Source organism: Rhipicephalus microplus, unplaced genomic scaffold (assembly GCF_043290135.1).
Source record: "Rhipicephalus microplus isolate Deutch F79 unplaced genomic scaffold, USDA_Rmic scaffold_62, whole genome shotgun sequence".
NCBI lineage: Eukaryota > Metazoa > Arthropoda > Arachnida > Ixodida > Ixodidae > Rhipicephalus > Rhipicephalus microplus.
This window is the reverse complement of record NW_027464635.1, coordinates 1,593,915-1,610,079: the sequence shown is the minus strand read 5'-3', so window position 1 is coordinate 1,610,079 and position 16,165 is coordinate 1,593,915. Positions and strand designations below refer to the sequence as shown.

The window sequence follows — 16,165 nt, the reverse complement described above, 5'->3', positions numbered from 1 at the left end:
TCGATAGTTTGAATCTCACCTGTGCCTCGAGAGTCAAGACAAACGTCTCTGAAGTTTTTTGTTTTCAAAGTTTTGTTCGAAGTACTTCTGATAGTGTCACTGACTGAACAAGGCGCTGGGCAGGCGCCGTGGCTTAGTTAGTTAAAGCGCCTGTCTAGTAAACAGGAAATCGTGAGTTCGAATCTCACCGGTGCCTCGAGAGTCAAGACAAACGTCTCTCTACTTTTTGTTTTCGTAGTTTATTTCGAAATTTTTCTGATGGTGTCACTGCCTGAACAAGACGCCGCGCAGGCGCCGTGGCTTAGTTGGTTAAAGCGCCTTTCTAGTAAACAGGAGATCATGAGTTCGATGCTCACTGGTGCCTCGAGAGTCAAGACAAACGTCTCTCTAGTTTTTTGTTTTCGAAGTTTAGTTCGAAATAATTCTGATGGTGTCACTGCCTGAACGAGACGCTGCGCAGGTGCTGTGGCTTAGTTAGTTAAAGCGCCTGTCTAGTAAAAGGAAAAGCGTGAGTTCGAATCTCACCTGTGCCTCGAGAGTCAAGACAAACGTCTCTCCAGTTTTTTGTTGCCGAAGTTTAGTTCGAAATAATTCTGATGGTGTCACTGCCTGAACAAGACGCTGCGTAGGCACTGTGGCTTAGTTAGTTAAAGCGCCTGTCTAGTGAAAGGAAGATCGATAGTTTGAATCTCACCTGTGCCTCGAGAGTCAAGACAAACGTCTCTGAAGTTTTTTGTTTTCAAAGTTTTGTTCGAAGTACTTCTGATAGTGTCACTGACTGAACAAGGCGCTGGGCAGGCGCCGTGGCTTAGTTAGTTAAAGCGCCTGTCTAGTAAACAGGAAATCGTGGGTTCGAATCTCACCGGTGCCTCGAGAGTCAAGACAAACGGTTCTCTAGTTTTTTGTTTTCGAAGTTTTGTTCGAAATACTTCTGATGGTGTCACTGACTGAACAAGGCGCTGCGCAGGCGCCGTGCCTTAGTTAGTTAAAGCGCCTCTCTAGTAAACAGGAGATCGTGAGTTCGAATCTCACCGGTGCCTCAATAGTCAAGACAAACCTCTCTCCAGTTTTTTTGTTTTCGAAGTTTAGTTCGAAATACTTCTGATGCTGTCCCTGCCTGAACAAGACGCTGCACAAGCGCCGTGGCTTAGTTGGTTAAAGCGCCTGCCTAGTAAACAGCAGATCGTGAGTTCGAATCTCACCGGTGCCTCGGGAGTCAAGACTAACGTCTCTCTAGTTTTTTGTTTTCGAAGTTTAGTTCGAAATACTTCTGATGGTGTCACTGCCTGAACAAGATGCTGCGAAGGCGCCGTGGCTTAGTTGGTTAAAGCGCATGTCTAGTAAACAGGAGATCATTAGTTCGAATCTCACCGGTGCCACGAGAGTCAAGACAAACGTCTGTCTAGTTTTTTGTTTTTAAAGTTTAGTTCTAAATGCTTCTGATGGTGTCACTGTCTGAACAAGACGCTGCACAGGCGCCGTGGCTTAGTTAGTTAAAGCGCCTGTCTAGTAAAAGGAAAAGCGTGAGTTCGAATCTCACCTGTGCCTCGAGAGTCAAGACAAACGTCTCTCAAGTTTTTTGTTTTCGAAGTTTAGTTCGAAATATTTCTGATGGTGTCACTGCCTGAACAAGACGCTGCGCAGGCGCCTTGGCTTAGTTGGTTAAAGCGCCTGTCTAGCAAACAGGAGATCGTGAGTTCGAATCTCACCGGTGCCTCGAGAGTCAAGACTAACGTCTCTTCTGATTTTTTTGTTTTCGAAGTATTGTTCGAAATACTTCCAATGGTGTCACTGCCTGAACAAGACGCTGCGCAGACGCCGTGGCTTATTTGGTTAAATTTCCTGTCTAGTAAACCGGAGATCGTGAGTTCGAATCTCACCGGTGCCTCGAGAGTCAAGACTAACCTCTGTCTAGTTTTTTTTGTTTTCGAAGTTTAGTTCGAAATACTTCTGATGCTGTCACTGCCTGAACAAGACGCTGCACAAGTGCCGTGGCTTAGTTGGTTAAAGCGCCTGTCTAGTAAACAGCAGATCGTGAGTTCGAATCTCACTGGTGCCTCGAAAGTCAAGACAAACGTCTCTCTAGTTTTTTTTGTTTTCGAAGTTCAGTTCGAATTACTTCTGATGGTGTCACTGCCTGAACAAGACGCTGCGCAGGCGCCGTGGCTTAGTTGGTTAAAGCGCCTGTCTAGTAAACAGGAGGACATGAGTTCGAATCTTACCGGTGCCTCGAGAGTCAAGACAAACGTCTCTCCAGTTTTTTGTGTTCGAAGTTTAGTTCGAAATAATTCTGATGGTGTCACTGCCTGAACAAGACGCTGCGTAGGCACTGTGGCTTAGTTAGTTAAAGCGCCTGTCTGGTGAAAGGAAGATCGATAGTTTGAATCTCACCTGTGCCTCGAGAGTCAAGACAAACGTCTCTGAAGTTTTTTGTTTTCGAAGTTTTGTTCGAAGTACCTCTGATAGTGTCACTGACTGAACAAGGCGCTGGGCAGGCGCCGTGGCTTAGTTAGTTAAAGCGCCTGTCTAGTAAACAGGAAATCGTGGGTTCGAATCTCACCGGTGCCTCGAGAGTCAAGACAAACGGTTCTCTAGTTTTTTGTTTTCGAAGTTTTGTTCGAAATACTTCTGATGGTGTCACTGACTGAACAAGGCGCTGCGCAGGCGCCGTGCCTTAGTTAGTTAAAGCGCCTGTCTAGTAAACAGGAGATCGTGAGTTCGAATCTCACTGGTGCCTCAAGAGTCAAGACAAACGGTTCTCTAGTTTTTTGTTTTCGAAGTTTAGTTCGAAATACTTCTGATGGTGTCACTGCCTGAACAAGACGCTGCGCAGGCGCCGTGGCTTAGTTGGTTAAAGCGCATGTCTAGTAAACAGGAGATCATTAATTCGAATCTCACCGGTGCCACGAGAGTCAAGACAAACGTCTGTCTAGTTTTTTGTTTTTAAAGTTTAGTTCTAAATGCTTCTGATGGTGTCACTGTCTGAACAAGACGCTGCACAGGCGCCGTGGCTTAGTTAGTTAAAGCGCCTGTCTAGTAAAAGGAAAAGCGTGAGTTCGAATCTCACCTGTGCCTCGAGAGTCAAGACAAACGTCTCTCAAGTTTTTTGTTTTCGAAGTTTAGTTCGAAATATTTCTGTTGGTGTCACTGCCTGAACAAGACGCTGCGCAGGCGCCTTGGCTTAGTTGGTTAAAGCGCCTGTCTAGCAAACAGGAGATCGTGAGTTCGAATCTCACCGGTGCCTCGAGAGTCAAGACTAACGTCTCTTCTGATTTTTTTTTGTTTTCGAAGTATTGTTCGAAATACTTCCAAAGGTGTCACTGCCTGAACAAGACGCTGCGCAGACGCCGTGGCCTATTTGGTTAAAGCGCCTGTCTAGTAAACAGCAGATCGTGAGTTCGAATCTCACCGGTGCCTCGAGAGTCAAGACAAACCTCTCTCTAGTTTTTTGTTTTCGAAGTTTAGTTCGAAATACTTCTGATGGTGTCACTGCCTGAACAAGACGCTGCACAAGCGCCGTGGCTTAGTTGCTTAAAGCGCCTGTCTAGTAAACAGGAGATCGTGAGTTCGAATCTCACCGGTGCCTCGAGGGTCAAGAGAAACCTCTCTCCAGTTTTTTTTTTTGTTTTCGAAGTTTAGTTCGAAATACTTCTGATGCTGTCCCTGCCTGAACAAGACGCTGCACAAGCGCCGTGGCTTAGTTGGTTAAAGCGCCTGTCTAGTACACAGCAGATCGTGAGTTCGAATCTCACCGGTGCCACGAGAGTCAAGACAAACGTCTGTCTAGTTTTTTGTTTTCGAAGTTTAGTTCTAAATGCTTCTGATGGTGTCACTGCCTGAACAAGACGCTGCGCAGGCGCCGTGGCTTAGTCGGTTAAAGCGCCTGTCTAGTTAACAGGAGATCGTGAGTTCGAATCTCACCGGTGCCTCGAGAGTCAAGACAAACCTCTCTCTAGTTTTTTGTTTTCGAAGTTTAGTTCGAAATACTTCTGATGGTGTCACTGCCTGAACAAGACGCTGCACAAGCGCCGTGGCTTAGTTGCTTAAAGCGCCTGTCTAGTAAACAGGAGATCGTGAGTTCGAATCTCACCGGTGCCTCGAGGGTCAAGAGAAACCTCTCTCCAGTTTTTTTTTGTTTTCGAAGTTTAGTTCGAAATACTTCTGATGCTATCCCTGCCTGAACAAGACGCTGCACAAGCGCCGTGGCTTAGTTGGTTAAAGCGCCTGTCTAGTAAACAGCAGATCGTGAGTTCGAATCTCACCGGTGCCTCGGGAGTCAAGACTAACGTCTCTCTAGTTTTTTGTTTTCGAAGTTTAGTTCGAAATACTTCTGATGGTGTCACTGCCTGAACAAGATGCTGCGCAGGCGCCGTGGCTTAGTTGGTTAAAGCGCATGTCTAGTAAACAGGAGATCATTAGTTCGAATCTCACCGGTGCCACGAGAGTCAAGACAAACGTCTGTCTAGTTTTTTGTTTTTAAAGTTTAGTTCTAAATGCTTCTGATGGTGTCACTGCCTGAACAAGACGCTGCACAGGCGCCGTGGCTTAGTTGGTTAAAGCGCCTGTCTAGCAAACAAGAGATCGTGAGTTCGAATCTCACCGGTGCCTCGAGAGTCAAGACTAACGTCTCTTCTGATTTTTTTTGTTTTCGAAGTATTGTTCGAAATACTTCCAATGGTGTCACTGCCTGAACAAGACGCTGCGCAGACGCCGTGGCTTATTTGGTTAAATTTCCTGTCTAGTAAACCGGAGATCGTGAGTTCGAATCTCACCGGTGCCTCGAGAGTCAAGACAAACTTCTCTCTAGTTTTTTGTTTTCGAAGTTTATTTCGAAGTACTTCTGATGGTGTCACTGCCTGAACAAGACGCTGCACAAGCGCCTGTCTAGTAAACAGGAGATCGCGAGTTCGAATCTCACCGGTGCCTCGAGAGTCAAGAACGTCTCTCTAGTTTTTTGTTTTCGAAGCTTAGTTCGAAATACTTCTGATGGTGTCACTGCCTGAACAAGATGCTGCGCAGGCGCCGTGGCTTAGTTGGTTAAAGCGCATGTCTAGTAAACAGGAGATCATTAGTTCGAATCTCCCCGGTGCCTCGAGAATCAAGACTAACGGCTCTCTAGTTTTTTTTTGTTTTCGAAGTATTGTTCAAAATACTTCTAATGGTGTCATTGCCTGAACAAGACGCTGCGCAGGCGCCGTGGCTTATTTGGTTAAAGCGCCTGTCTAGTAAACTGGAGATCGTGAGTTCGAATCTCACCAGTGCCTCGAGAGTCAAGACAAACGTCTCTCTACTTTTTGTTTTCGTAGTTTATTTCGAAATTTTTCTGATGGTGTCACTGCCTGAACAAGACGCCGCGCAGGCGCCGTGGCTTAGTTGGTTAAAGCGCCTTTCTAGTAAACAGGAGATCATGAGTTCGAATCTCACTGGTGCCTCGAGAGTCAAGACAAACGTCTCTCTAGTTTTTTGTTTTCGAAGTTTAGTTCGAAATAATTCTGATGGTGTCACTGCCTGAACGAGACGCTGCGCAAGTGCTGTGGCTTAGTTAGTTAAAGCGCCTGTCTAGTAAAAGGAAAAGCGTGAGTTCGAATCTCACCTGTGCCTCGAGAGTCAAGACAAACGTCTCTCCAGTTTTTTGTTGTCGAAGTTTAGTTCGAAATAATTCTGATGGTGTCACTGCCTGAACAAGACGCTGCGTAGGCACTGTGGCTTAGTTAGTTAAAGCGCCTGTCTAGTGAAAGGAAGATCGATAGTTTGAATCTCACCTGTGCCTCGAGAGTCAAGACAAACGTCTCTGAAGTTTTTTGTTTTCGAAGTTTTGTTCGAAGTACTTCTGATAGTGTCACTGACTGAACAAGGCGCTGGGCAGGCGCCGTGGCTTAGTTAGTTAAAGCGCCTGTCTAGTAAACAGGAAATCGTGGGTTCGAATCTCACCGGTGCCTCGAGAGTCAAGACAAACGGTTCTCTAGTTTTTTGTTTTCGAAGTTTTGTTCGAAATACTTCTGATGGTGTCACTGACTGAACAAGGCGCTGCGCAGGCGCCGTGCCTTAGTTAGTTAAAGCGCCTGTCTAGTAAACAGGAGATCGTGAGTTCGAATCTCACCGGTGCCTCAAGAGTCAAGACAAACGGTTCTCTAGTTTTTTGTTTTCGAAGTTTAGTTCGAAATACTTCTGATGGTGTCACTGCCTGAACAAGACGCTGCGCAGGCGCCGTGGCTTAGTTGGTTAAAGCGCATGTCTAGTAAACAGGAGATCATTGATTCGAATCTCACCGGTGCCACGAGAGTCAAGACAAACGTCTGTCTAGTTTTTTGTTTTCGAAGTTTAGTTCTAAACGCTTCTGATGGTGTAACTGCCTGAACAAGACGCTGCGCAGGCGCCGTGGCTTAGTTGGTTAAAGCGCCTGTCTAGTTAACAGGAGATCGTGAGTTCGAATCTCACCGGTGCCTCGAGAGTCAAGACAAACCTCTCTCTAGTTTTTTGTTTTCGAAGTTTAGTTCGAAATACTTCTGATGGTGTCACTGCCTGAACAAGACGCTGCACAAGCGCCGTGGCTTAGTTGCTTAAAGCGCCTGTCTAGTAAACAGGAGATCGTGAGTTCGAATCTCACCGGTGCCTCGAGGGTCAAGACAAACCTCTCTCCAGTTTTTTTTTGTTTTCGAAGTTTAGTTCGAAATACTTCTGATGCTGTCCCTGCCTGAACAAGACGCTGCACAAGCGCCGTGGCTTAGTTGGTTAAAGCGCCTGCCTAGTAAACAGCAGATCGTGAGTTCGAATCTCACCGGTGCCTCGGGAGTCAAGACTAACGTCTCTCTAGTTTTTTGTTTTCGAAGTTTAGTTCAAAATACTTCTGATGGTGTCACTGCCTGAACAAGATGCTGCGCAGGCGCCGTGGCTTAGTTGGTTAAAGCGCATGTCTAGTAAACAGGAGATCATTAGTTCGAGTCTCACCGGTGCCACGAGAGTCAAGACAAACGTCTGTCTAGTTTTTTGTTTTTAAAGTTTAGTTCTAAATGCTTCTGATGGTGTCACTGTCTGAACAAGACGCTGCACAGGCGCCGTGGCTTAGTTAGTTAAAGCGCCTGTCTAGTAAAAGGAAAAGCGTGAGTTCGAATCTCACCTGTGCCTCGAGAGTCAAGACAAACGTCTCTCAAGTTTTTTGTTTTCGAAGTTTAGTTCGAAATATTTCTGATGGTGTCACTGCCTGAACAAGACGCTGCGCAGGCGCCTTGGCTTAGTTGGTTAAAGCGCCTGTCTAGCAAACAGGAGATCGTGAGTTCGAATCTCACCGGTGCCTCGAGAGTCAAGACTAACGTCTCTTCTGATTTTTTTTTGTTTTCGAAGTATTGTTCGAAATACTTCCAATGGTGTCACTGCCTGAACAAGACGCTGCGCAGACGCCGTGGCTTATTTGGTTAAATTTCCTGTCTAGTAAACCGGAGATCGTGAGTTCGAATCTCACCGGTGCCTCGAGAGTCAAGACTAACCTCTGTCTAGTTTTTTTTGTTTTCGAAGTTTAGTTCGAAATACTTCTGATGCTGTCACTGCCTGAACAAGACGCTGCACAAGTGCCGTGGCTTAGTTGGTTAAAGCGCCTGTCTAGTAAACAGCAGATCGTGAGTTCGAATCTCACTGGTGCCTCGAGAGTCAAGACAAACGTCTCTCTAGTTTTTTTTGTTTTCGAAGTTCAGTTCGAATTACTTCTGATGGTGTCACTGCCTGAACAAGACGCTGCGCAGGCGCCGTGGCTTAGTTGGTTAAAGCGCCTGTCTAGTAAACAGGAGGTCATGAGTTCGAATCTTACCGGTGCCTCGAGAGTCAAGACAAACGTCTCTCCAGTTTTTTGTTGTCGAAGTTTAGTTCGAAATAATTCTGATGGTGTCACTGCCTGAACAAGACGCTGCGTAGGCACTGTGGCTTAGTTAGTTAAAGCGCCTGTCTAGTGAAAGGAAGATCGATAGTTTGAATCTCACCTGTGCCTCGAGAGTCAAGACAAACGTCTCTGAAGTTTTTTGTTTTCGAAGTTTTGTTCGAAGTACCTCTGATAGTGTCACTGAGTGAACAAGGCACTGGGCAGGCGCCGTGGCTTAGTTAGTTAAAGCGCCTGTCTAGTAAACAGGAAATCGTGGGTTCGAATCTCACCGGTGCCTCGAGAGTCAAGACAAACGGTTCTCTAGTTTTTTGTTTTCGAAGTTTTGTTCGAAATACTTCTGATGGTGTCACTGACTGAACAAGGCGCTGCGCAGGCGCCGTGCCTTAGTTAGTTAAAGCGCCTGTCTAGTAAACAGGAGATCGTGAGTTCGAATCTCACTGGTGCCTCAAGAGTCAAGACAAACGGTTCTCTAGTTTTTTGTTTTCGAAGTTTAGTTCGAAATACTTCTGATGGTGTCACTGCCTGAACAAGACGCTGCGCAGGCGCCGTGGCTTAGTTGGTTAAAGCGCATGTCTAGTAAACAGGAGATCATTAATTCGAATCTCACCGGTGCCACGAGAGTCAAGACAAACGTCTGTCTAGTTTTTTGTTTTTAAAGTTTAGTTCTAAATGCTTCTGATGGTGTCACTGTCTGAACAAGACGCTGCACAGGCGCCGTGGCTTAGTTAGTTAAAGCGCCTGTCTAGTAAAAGGAAAAGCGTGAGTTCGAATCTCACCTGTGCCTCGAGAGTCAAGACAAACGTCTCTCAATTTTTTTGTTTTCGAAGTTTAGTTCGAAATATTTCTGATGGTGTCACTGCCTGAACAAGACGCTGCGCAGGCGCCTTGGCTTAGTTGGTTAAAGCGCCTGTCTAGCAAACAGGAGATCGTGAGTTCGAATCTCACCGGTGCCTCGAGAGTCAAGACTAACGTCTCTTCTGATTTTTTTTTGTTTTCGAAGTATTGTTCGAAATACTTCCAATGGTGTCACTGCCTGAACAAGATGCTGCGCAGGCGCCGTGGCTTAGTTGGTTAAAGCGCATGTCTAGTAAACAGGAGATCATTAGTTCGAGTCTCACCGGTGCCACGAGAGTCAAGACAAACGTCTGTCTAGTTTTTTGTTTTTAAAGTTTAGTTCTAAATGCTTCTGATGGTGTCACTGTCTGAACAAGACGCTGCACAGGCGCCGTGGCTTAGTTAGTTAAAGCGCCTGTCTAGTAAAAGGAAAAGCGTGAGTTCGAATCTCACCTGTGCCTCGAGAGTCAAGACAAACGTCTCTCAAGTTTTTTGTTTTCGAAGTTTAGTTCGAAATATTTCTGATGGTGTCACTGCCTGAACAAGACGCTGCGCAGGCGCCTTGGCTTAGTTGGTTAAAGCGCCTATCTAGCAAACAGGAGATCGTGAGTTCGAATCTCACCGGTGCCTCGAGAGTCAAGACTAACGTCTCTTCTGATTTTTTTTGTTTTCGAAGTATTGTTCGAAATACTTCCAATGGTGTCACTGCCTGAACAAGACGCTGCGCAGACGCCGTGGCTTATTTGGTTAAATTTCCTGTCTAGTAAACCGGAGATCGTGAGTTCGAATCTCACCGGTGCCTCGAGAGTCAAGACTAACCTCTGTCTAGTTTTTTTTGTTTTCGAAGTTTAGTTCGAAATACTTCTGATGCTGTCACTGCCTGAACAAGACGCTGCACAAGTGCCGTGGCTTAGTTGGTTAAAGCGCCTGTCTAGTAAACAGCAGATCGTGAGTTCGAATCTCACTGGTGCCTCGAGAGTCAAGACAAACGTCTCTCTAGTTTTTTTTGTTTTCGAAGTTCAGTTCGAATTACTTCTGATGGTGTCACTGCCTGAACAAGACGCTGCGCAGGCGCCGTGGCTTAGTTGGTTAAAGCGCCTGTCTAGTAAACAGGAGGTCATGAGTTCGAATCTTACCGGTGCCTCGAGAGTCAAGACAAACGTCTCTCCAGTTTTTTGTTGTCGAAGTTTAGTTCGAAATAATTCTGATGGTGTCACTGCCTGAACAAGACGCTGCGTAGGCACTGTGGCTTAGTTAGTTAAAGCGCATGTCTAGTGAAAGGAAGATCGATAGTTTGAATCTCACCTGTGCCTCGAGAGTCAAGACAAACGTCTCTGAAGTTTTTTGTTTTCGAAGTTTTGTTCGAAGTACCTCTGATAGTGTCACTGAGTGAACAAGGCACTGGGCAGGCGCCGTGGCTTAGTTAGTTAAAGCGCCTGTCTAGTAAACAGGAAATCGTGGGTTCGAATCTCACCGGTGCCTCGAGAGTCAAGACAAACGGTTCTCTAGTTTTTTGTTTTCGAAGTTTTGTTCGAAATACTTCTGATGGTGTCACTGACTGAACAAGGCGCTGCGCAGGCGCCGTGCCTTAGTTAGTTAAAGCGCCTGTCTAGTAAACAGGAGATCGTGAGTTCGAATCTCACTGGTGCCTCAAGAGTCAAGACAAACGGTTCTCTAGTTTTTTGTTTTCGAAGTTTAGTTCGAAATACTTCTGATGGTGTCACTGCCTGAACAAGACGCTGCGCAGGCGCCGTGGCTTAGTTGGTTAAAGCGCATGTCTAGTAAACAGGAGATCATTAATTCGAATCTCACCGGTGCCACGAGAGTCAAGACAAACGTCTGTCTAGTTTTTTGTTTTTAAAGTTTAGTTCTAAATGCTTCTGATGGTGTCACTGTCTGAACAAGACGCTGCACAGGCGCCGTGGCTTAGTTAGTTAAAGCGCCTGTCTAGTAAAAGGAAAAGCGTGAGTTCGAATCTCACCTGTGCCTCGAGAGTCAAGACAAACGTCTCTCAAGTTTTTTGTTTTCGAAGTTTAGTTCGAAATATTTCTGATGGTGTCACTGCCTGAACAAGACGCTGCGCAGGCGCCTTGGCTTAGTTGGTTAAAGCGCCTGTCTAGCAAACAGGAGATCGTGAGTTCGAATCTCACCGGTGCCTCGAGAGTCAAGACTAACGTCTCTTCTGATTTTTTTTTGTTTTCGAAGTATTGTTCGAAATACTTCCAATGGTGTCACTGCCTGAACAAGATGCTGCGCAGACGCCGTGGCCTATTTGGTTAAAGCGCCTGTCTAGTAAACAGCAGATCATTAGTTCGAGTCTCACCGGTGCCACGAGAGTCAAGACAAACGTCTGTCTAGTTTTTTGTTTTTAAAGTTTAGTTCTAAATGCTTCTGATGGTGTCACTGTCTGAACAAGACGCTGCACAGGCGCCGTGGCTTAGTTAGTTAAAGCGCCTGACTAGTAAAAAAAAAGCGTGAGTTCGAATCTCACCTGTGCCTCGAGAGTCAAGACAAACGTCTCTCAAGTTTTTTGTTTTCGAAGTTTAGTTCGAAATATTTCTGATGGTGTCACTGCCTGAACAAGACGCTGCGCAGGCGCCTTGGCTTAGTTGGTTAAAGCGCCTGTCTAGCAAACAGGAGATCGTGAGTTCGAATCTCACCGGTGCCTCGAGAGTCAAGACTAACGTCTCTTCTGATTTTTTTTTGTTTTCGAAGTATTGTTCGAAATACTTCCAATGGTGTCACTGCCTGAACAAGACGCTGCGCAGACGCCGTGGCTTATTTGGTTAAATTTCCTGTCTAGTAAACCGGAGATCGTGAGTTCGAATCTCACCGGTGCCTCGAGAGTCAAGACTAACCTCTGTCTAGTTTTTTTTGTTTTCGAAGTTTAGTTCGAAATACTTCTGATGCTGTCACTGCCTGAACAAGACGCTGCACAAGTGCCGTGGGTTAGTTGGTTAAAGCGCCTGTCTAGTAAACAGCAGATCGTGAGTTCGAATCTCACTGGTGCCTCGAGAGTCAAGACAAACGTCTCTCTAGTTTTTTTTGTTTTCGAAGTTCAGTTCGAATAACTTCTGATGGTGTCACTGCCTGAACAAGACGCTGCGCAGGCGCCGTGGCTTAGTTGGTTAAAGCGCCTGTCTAGTAAACAGGAGGTCATGAGTTCGAATCTTACCGGTGCCTCGAGAGTCAAGACAAACGTCTCTCCAGTTTTTTGTTGTCGAAGTTTAGTTCGAAATAATTCTGATGGTGTCACTGCCTGAACAAGACGCTGCGTAGGCACTGTGGCTTAGTTAGTTAAAGCGCCTGTCTAGTGAAAGGAAGATCGATAGTTTGAATCTCACCTGTGCCTCGAGAGTCAAGACAAACGTCTCTGAAGTTTTTTGTTTTCGAAGTTTTGTTCGAAGTACCTCTGATAGTGTCACTGAGTGAACAAGGCACTGGGCAGGCGCCGTGGCTTAGTTAGTTAAAGCGCCTGTCTAGTAAACAGGAAATCGTGGGTTCGAATCTCACCGGTGCCTCGAGAGTCAAGACAAACGGTTCTCTAGTTTTTTGTTTTCGAAGTTTTGTTCGAAATACTTCTGATGGTGTCACTGACTGAACAAGGCGCTGCGCAGGCGCCGTGCCTTAGTTAGTTAAAGCGCCTGTCTAGTAAACAGGAGATCGTGAGTTCGAATCTCACTGGTGCCTCAAGAGTCAAGACAAACGGTTCTCTAGTTTTTTGTTTTCGAAGTTTAGTTCGAAATACTTCTGATGGTGTCACTGCCTGAACAAGACGCTGCGCAGGCGCCGTGGCTTAGTTGGTTAAAGCGCATGTCTAGTAAACAGGAGATCATTAATTCGAATCTCACCGGTGCCACGAGAGTCAAGACAAACGTCTGTCTAGTTTTTTGTTTTTAAAGTTTAGTTCTAAATGCTTCTGATGGTGTCACTGTCTGAACAAGACGCTGCACAGGCGCCGTGGCTTAGTTAGTTAAAGCGCCTGTCTAGTAAAAGGAAAAGCGTGAGTTCGAATCTCACCTGTGCCTCGAGAGTCAAGACAAACGTCTCTCAAGTTTTTTGTTTTCGAAGTTTAGTTCGAAATATTTCTGATGGTGTCACTGCCTGAACAAGACGCTGCGCAGGCGCCTTGGCTTAGTTGGTTAAAGCGCCTGTCTAGCAAACAGGAGATCGTGAGTTCGAATCTCACCGGTGCCTCGAGAGTCAAGACTAACGTCTCTTCTGATTTTTTTTTGTTTTCGAAGTATTGTTCGAAATACTTCCAATGGTGTCACTGCCTGAACAAGATGCTGCGCAGACGCCGTGGCCTATTTGGTTAAAGCGCCTGTCTAGTAAACAGCAGATCATTAGTTCGAGTCTCACCGGTGCCACGAGAGTCAAGACAAACGTCTGTCTAGTTTTTTGTTTTTAAAGTTTAGTTCTAAATGCTTCTGATGGTGTCACTGTCTGAACAAGACGCTGCACAGGCGCCGTGGCTTAGTTAGTTAAAGCGCCTGACTAGTAAAAAAAAAAGCGTGAGTTCGAATCTCACCTGTGCCTCGAGAGTCAAGACAAACGTCTCTCAAGTTTTTTGTTTTCGAAGTTTAGTTCGAAATATTTCTGATGGTGTCACTGCCTGAACAAGACGCTGTGCAGGCGCCGTGGCTTAGTTGGTTAAAGCGCATGTCTAGTAAACAGGAGATCATTAGTTCGAATCTCCCCGGTGCCTCGAGAATCAAGACTAACGGCTCTCTAGTTTTTTTTTGTTTTCGAAGTATTGTTCAAAATACTTCTAATGGTGTCATTGCCTGAACAAGACGCTGCGCAGGCGCCGTGGCTTATTTGGTTAAAGCGCCTGTCTAGTAAACTGGAGATCGTGAGTTCGAATCTCACCGGTGCCTCGAGAGTCAAGACAAACGTCTCTCTACTTTTTGTTTTCGTAGTTTATTTCGAAATTTTTCTGATGGTGTCACTGCCTGAACAAGACGCCGCGCAGGCGCCGTGGCTTAGTTGGTTAAAGCGCCTTTCTAGTAAACAGGAGATCATGAGTTCGAATCTCACTGGTGCCTCGAGAGTCAAGACAAACGTCTCTCTAGTTTTTTGTTTTCGAAGTTTAGTTCGAAATAATTCTGATGGTGTCACTGCCTGAACGAGACGCTGCGCAGGTGCTGTGGCTTAGTTAGTTAAAGCGCCTGTCTAGTAAAAGGAAAAGCGTGAGTTCGAATCTCACCTGTGCCTCGAGAGTCAAGACAAACGTCTCTCCAGTTTTTTGTTGTCGAAGTTTAGTTCGAAATAATTCTGATGGTGTCACTGCCTGAACAAGACGCTGCGTAGGCACTGTGGCTTAGTTAGTTAAAGCGCCTGTCTAGTGAAAGGAAGATCGATAGTTTGAATCTCACCTGTGCCTCGAGAGTCAAGACAAACGTCTCTGAAGTTTTTTGTTTTCAAAGTTTTGTTCGAAGTACTTCTGATAGTGTCACTGACTGAACAAGGCGCTGGGCAGGCGCCGTGGCTTAGTTAGTTAAAGCGCCTGTCTAGTAAACAGGAAATCGTGAGTTCGAATCTCACCGGTGCCTCGAGAGTCAAGACAAACGTCTCTCTACTTTTTGTTTTCGTAGTTTATTTCGAAATTTTTCTGATGGTGTCACTGCCTGAACAAGACGCCGCGCAGGCGCCGTGGCTTAGTTGGTTAAAGCGCCTTTCTAGTAAACAGGAGATCATGAGTTCGATGCTCACTGGTGCCTCGAGAGTCAAGACAAACGTCTCTCTAGTTTTTTGTTTTCGAAGTTTAGTTCGAAATAATTCTGATGGTGTCACTGCCTGAACGAGACGCTGCGCAGGTGCTGTGGCTTAGTTAGTTAAAGCGCCTGTCTAGTAAAAGGAAAAGCGTGAGTTCGAATCTCACCTGTGCCTCGAGAGTCAAGACAAACGTCTCTCCAGTTTTTTGTTGTCGAAGTTTAGTTCGAAATAATTCTGATGGTGTCACTGCCTGAACAAGACGCTGCGTAGGCACTGTGGCTTAGTTAGTTAAAGCGCCTGTCTAGTGAAAGGAAGATCGATAGTTTGAATCTCACCTGTGCCTCGAGAGTCAAGACAAACGTCTCTGAAGTTTTTTGTTTTCAAAGTTTTGTTCGAAGTACTTCTGATAGTGTCACTGACTGAACAAGGCGCTGGGCAGGCGCCGTGGCTTAGTTAGTTAAAGCGCCTGTCTAGTAAACAGGAAATCGTGGGTTCGAATCTCACCGGTGCCTCGAGAGTCAAGACAAACGGTTCTCTAGTTTTTTGTTTTCGAAGTTTTGTTCGAAATACTTCTGATGGTGTCACTGACTGAACAAGGCGCTGCGCAGGCGCCGTGCCTTAGTTAGTTAAAGCGCCTCTCTAGTAAACAGCAGATCGTGAGTTCGAATCTCACCGGTGCCTCGAGAGTCAAGACAAACCTCTCTCTAGTTTTTTGTTTTCGAAGTTTAGTTCGAAATACTTCTGATGGTGTCACTGCCTGAACAAGACGCTGCACAAGCGCCGTGGCTTAGTTGCTTAAAGCGCCTGTCTAGTAAACAGGAGATCGTGAGTTCGAATCTCACCGGTGCCTCGAGGGTCAAGAGAAACCTCTCTCCAGTTTTTTTTTTGTTTTCGAAGTTTAGTTCGAAATACTTCTGATGCTGTCCCTGCCTGAACAAGACGCTGCACAAGCGCCGTGGCTTAGTTGGTTAAAGCGCCTGTCTAGTACACAGCAGATCGTGAGTTCGAATCTCACCGGTGCCACGAGAGTCAAGACAAACGTCTGTCTAGTTTTTTGTTTTCGAAGTTTAGTTCTAAATGCTTCTGATGGTGTCACTGCCTGAACAAGACGCTGCGCAGGCGCCGTGGCTTAGTCGGTTAAAGCGCCTGTCTAGTTAACAGGAGATCGTGAGTTCGAATCTCACCGGTGCCTCGAGAGTCAAGACAAACCTCTCTCTAGTTTTTTGTTTTCGAAGTTTAGTTCGAAATACTTCTGATGGTGTCACTGCCTGAACAAGACGCTGCACAAGCGCCGTGGCTTAGTTGCTTAAAGCGCCTGTCTAGTAAACAGGAGATCGTGAGTTCGAATCTCACCGGTGCCTCGAGGGTCAAGAGAAACCTCTCTCCAGTTTTTTTTTGTTTTCGAAGTTTAGTTCGAAATACTTCTGATGCTATCCCTGCCTGAACAAGACGCTGCACAAGCGCCGTGGCTTAGTTGGTTAAAGCGCCTGTCTAGTAAACAGCAGATCGTGAGTTCGAATCTCACCGGTGCTTCGGGAGTCAAGACTAACGTCTCTCTAGTTTTTTGTTTTCGAAGTTTAGTTCGAAATACTTCTGATGGTGTCACTGCCTGAACAAGATGCTGCGCAGGCGCCGTGGCTTAGTTGGTTAAAGCGCATGTCTAGTAAACAGGAGATCATTAGTTCGAATCTCACCGGTGCCACGAGAGTCAAGACAAACGTCTGTCTAGTTTTTTGTTTTTAA

At 45.9% G+C, this 16,165-nt stretch overlaps 16 non-coding genes across 16 annotated transcripts; all 16 read left to right on the top strand.

Moving 5' to 3' along the window:
- The first annotated feature begins 1,643 nt into the window (after positions 1-1,643).
- On the top strand, positions 1,644-1,717 carry TRNAA-AGC (transfer RNA alanine (anticodon AGC)). The gene has a single exon. It is a non-coding gene; the product is annotated as a tRNA-Ala (tRNA).
- A 439-nt stretch (positions 1,718-2,156) lies between these two features.
- TRNAT-AGU (transfer RNA threonine (anticodon AGU)) lies at positions 2,157-2,230 on the top strand. Its single transcript has one exon. It is a non-coding gene; the product is annotated as a tRNA-Thr (tRNA).
- A 940-nt stretch (positions 2,231-3,170) lies between these two features.
- Positions 3,171-3,244, top strand: TRNAA-AGC (transfer RNA alanine (anticodon AGC)). Its single transcript has one exon. It is a non-coding gene; the product is annotated as a tRNA-Ala (tRNA).
- A 611-nt stretch (positions 3,245-3,855) lies between these two features.
- On the top strand, positions 3,856-3,929 carry TRNAT-AGU (transfer RNA threonine (anticodon AGU)). The gene has a single exon. It is a non-coding gene; the product is annotated as a tRNA-Thr (tRNA).
- Positions 3,930-4,534: 605 nt separating this feature from the next.
- On the top strand, positions 4,535-4,608 carry TRNAA-AGC (transfer RNA alanine (anticodon AGC)). The gene has a single exon. It is a non-coding gene; the product is annotated as a tRNA-Ala (tRNA).
- A 1,764-nt stretch (positions 4,609-6,372) lies between these two features.
- Positions 6,373-6,446, top strand: TRNAT-AGU (transfer RNA threonine (anticodon AGU)). The gene has a single exon. It is a non-coding gene; the product is annotated as a tRNA-Thr (tRNA).
- A 774-nt stretch (positions 6,447-7,220) lies between these two features.
- TRNAA-AGC (transfer RNA alanine (anticodon AGC)) lies at positions 7,221-7,294 on the top strand. Its single transcript has one exon. It is a non-coding gene; the product is annotated as a tRNA-Ala (tRNA).
- A 441-nt stretch (positions 7,295-7,735) lies between these two features.
- Positions 7,736-7,809, top strand: TRNAT-AGU (transfer RNA threonine (anticodon AGU)). Its single transcript has one exon. It is a non-coding gene; the product is annotated as a tRNA-Thr (tRNA).
- A 940-nt stretch (positions 7,810-8,749) lies between these two features.
- On the top strand, positions 8,750-8,823 carry TRNAA-AGC (transfer RNA alanine (anticodon AGC)). Its single transcript has one exon. It is a non-coding gene; the product is annotated as a tRNA-Ala (tRNA).
- Positions 8,824-9,260: 437 nt separating this feature from the next.
- Positions 9,261-9,334, top strand: TRNAA-AGC (transfer RNA alanine (anticodon AGC)). Its single transcript has one exon. It is a non-coding gene; the product is annotated as a tRNA-Ala (tRNA).
- Positions 9,335-9,774: 440 nt separating this feature from the next.
- On the top strand, positions 9,775-9,848 carry TRNAT-AGU (transfer RNA threonine (anticodon AGU)). The gene has a single exon. It is a non-coding gene; the product is annotated as a tRNA-Thr (tRNA).
- A 940-nt stretch (positions 9,849-10,788) lies between these two features.
- Positions 10,789-10,862, top strand: TRNAA-AGC (transfer RNA alanine (anticodon AGC)). The gene has a single exon. It is a non-coding gene; the product is annotated as a tRNA-Ala (tRNA).
- A 436-nt stretch (positions 10,863-11,298) lies between these two features.
- Positions 11,299-11,372, top strand: TRNAA-AGC (transfer RNA alanine (anticodon AGC)). The gene has a single exon. It is a non-coding gene; the product is annotated as a tRNA-Ala (tRNA).
- Positions 11,373-11,813: 441 nt separating this feature from the next.
- On the top strand, positions 11,814-11,887 carry TRNAT-AGU (transfer RNA threonine (anticodon AGU)). The gene has a single exon. It is a non-coding gene; the product is annotated as a tRNA-Thr (tRNA).
- A 940-nt stretch (positions 11,888-12,827) lies between these two features.
- TRNAA-AGC (transfer RNA alanine (anticodon AGC)) lies at positions 12,828-12,901 on the top strand. Its single transcript has one exon. It is a non-coding gene; the product is annotated as a tRNA-Ala (tRNA).
- Positions 12,902-15,540: 2,639 nt separating this feature from the next.
- TRNAT-AGU (transfer RNA threonine (anticodon AGU)) lies at positions 15,541-15,614 on the top strand. The gene has a single exon. It is a non-coding gene; the product is annotated as a tRNA-Thr (tRNA).
- Positions 15,615-16,165: the final 551 nt, after the last annotated feature.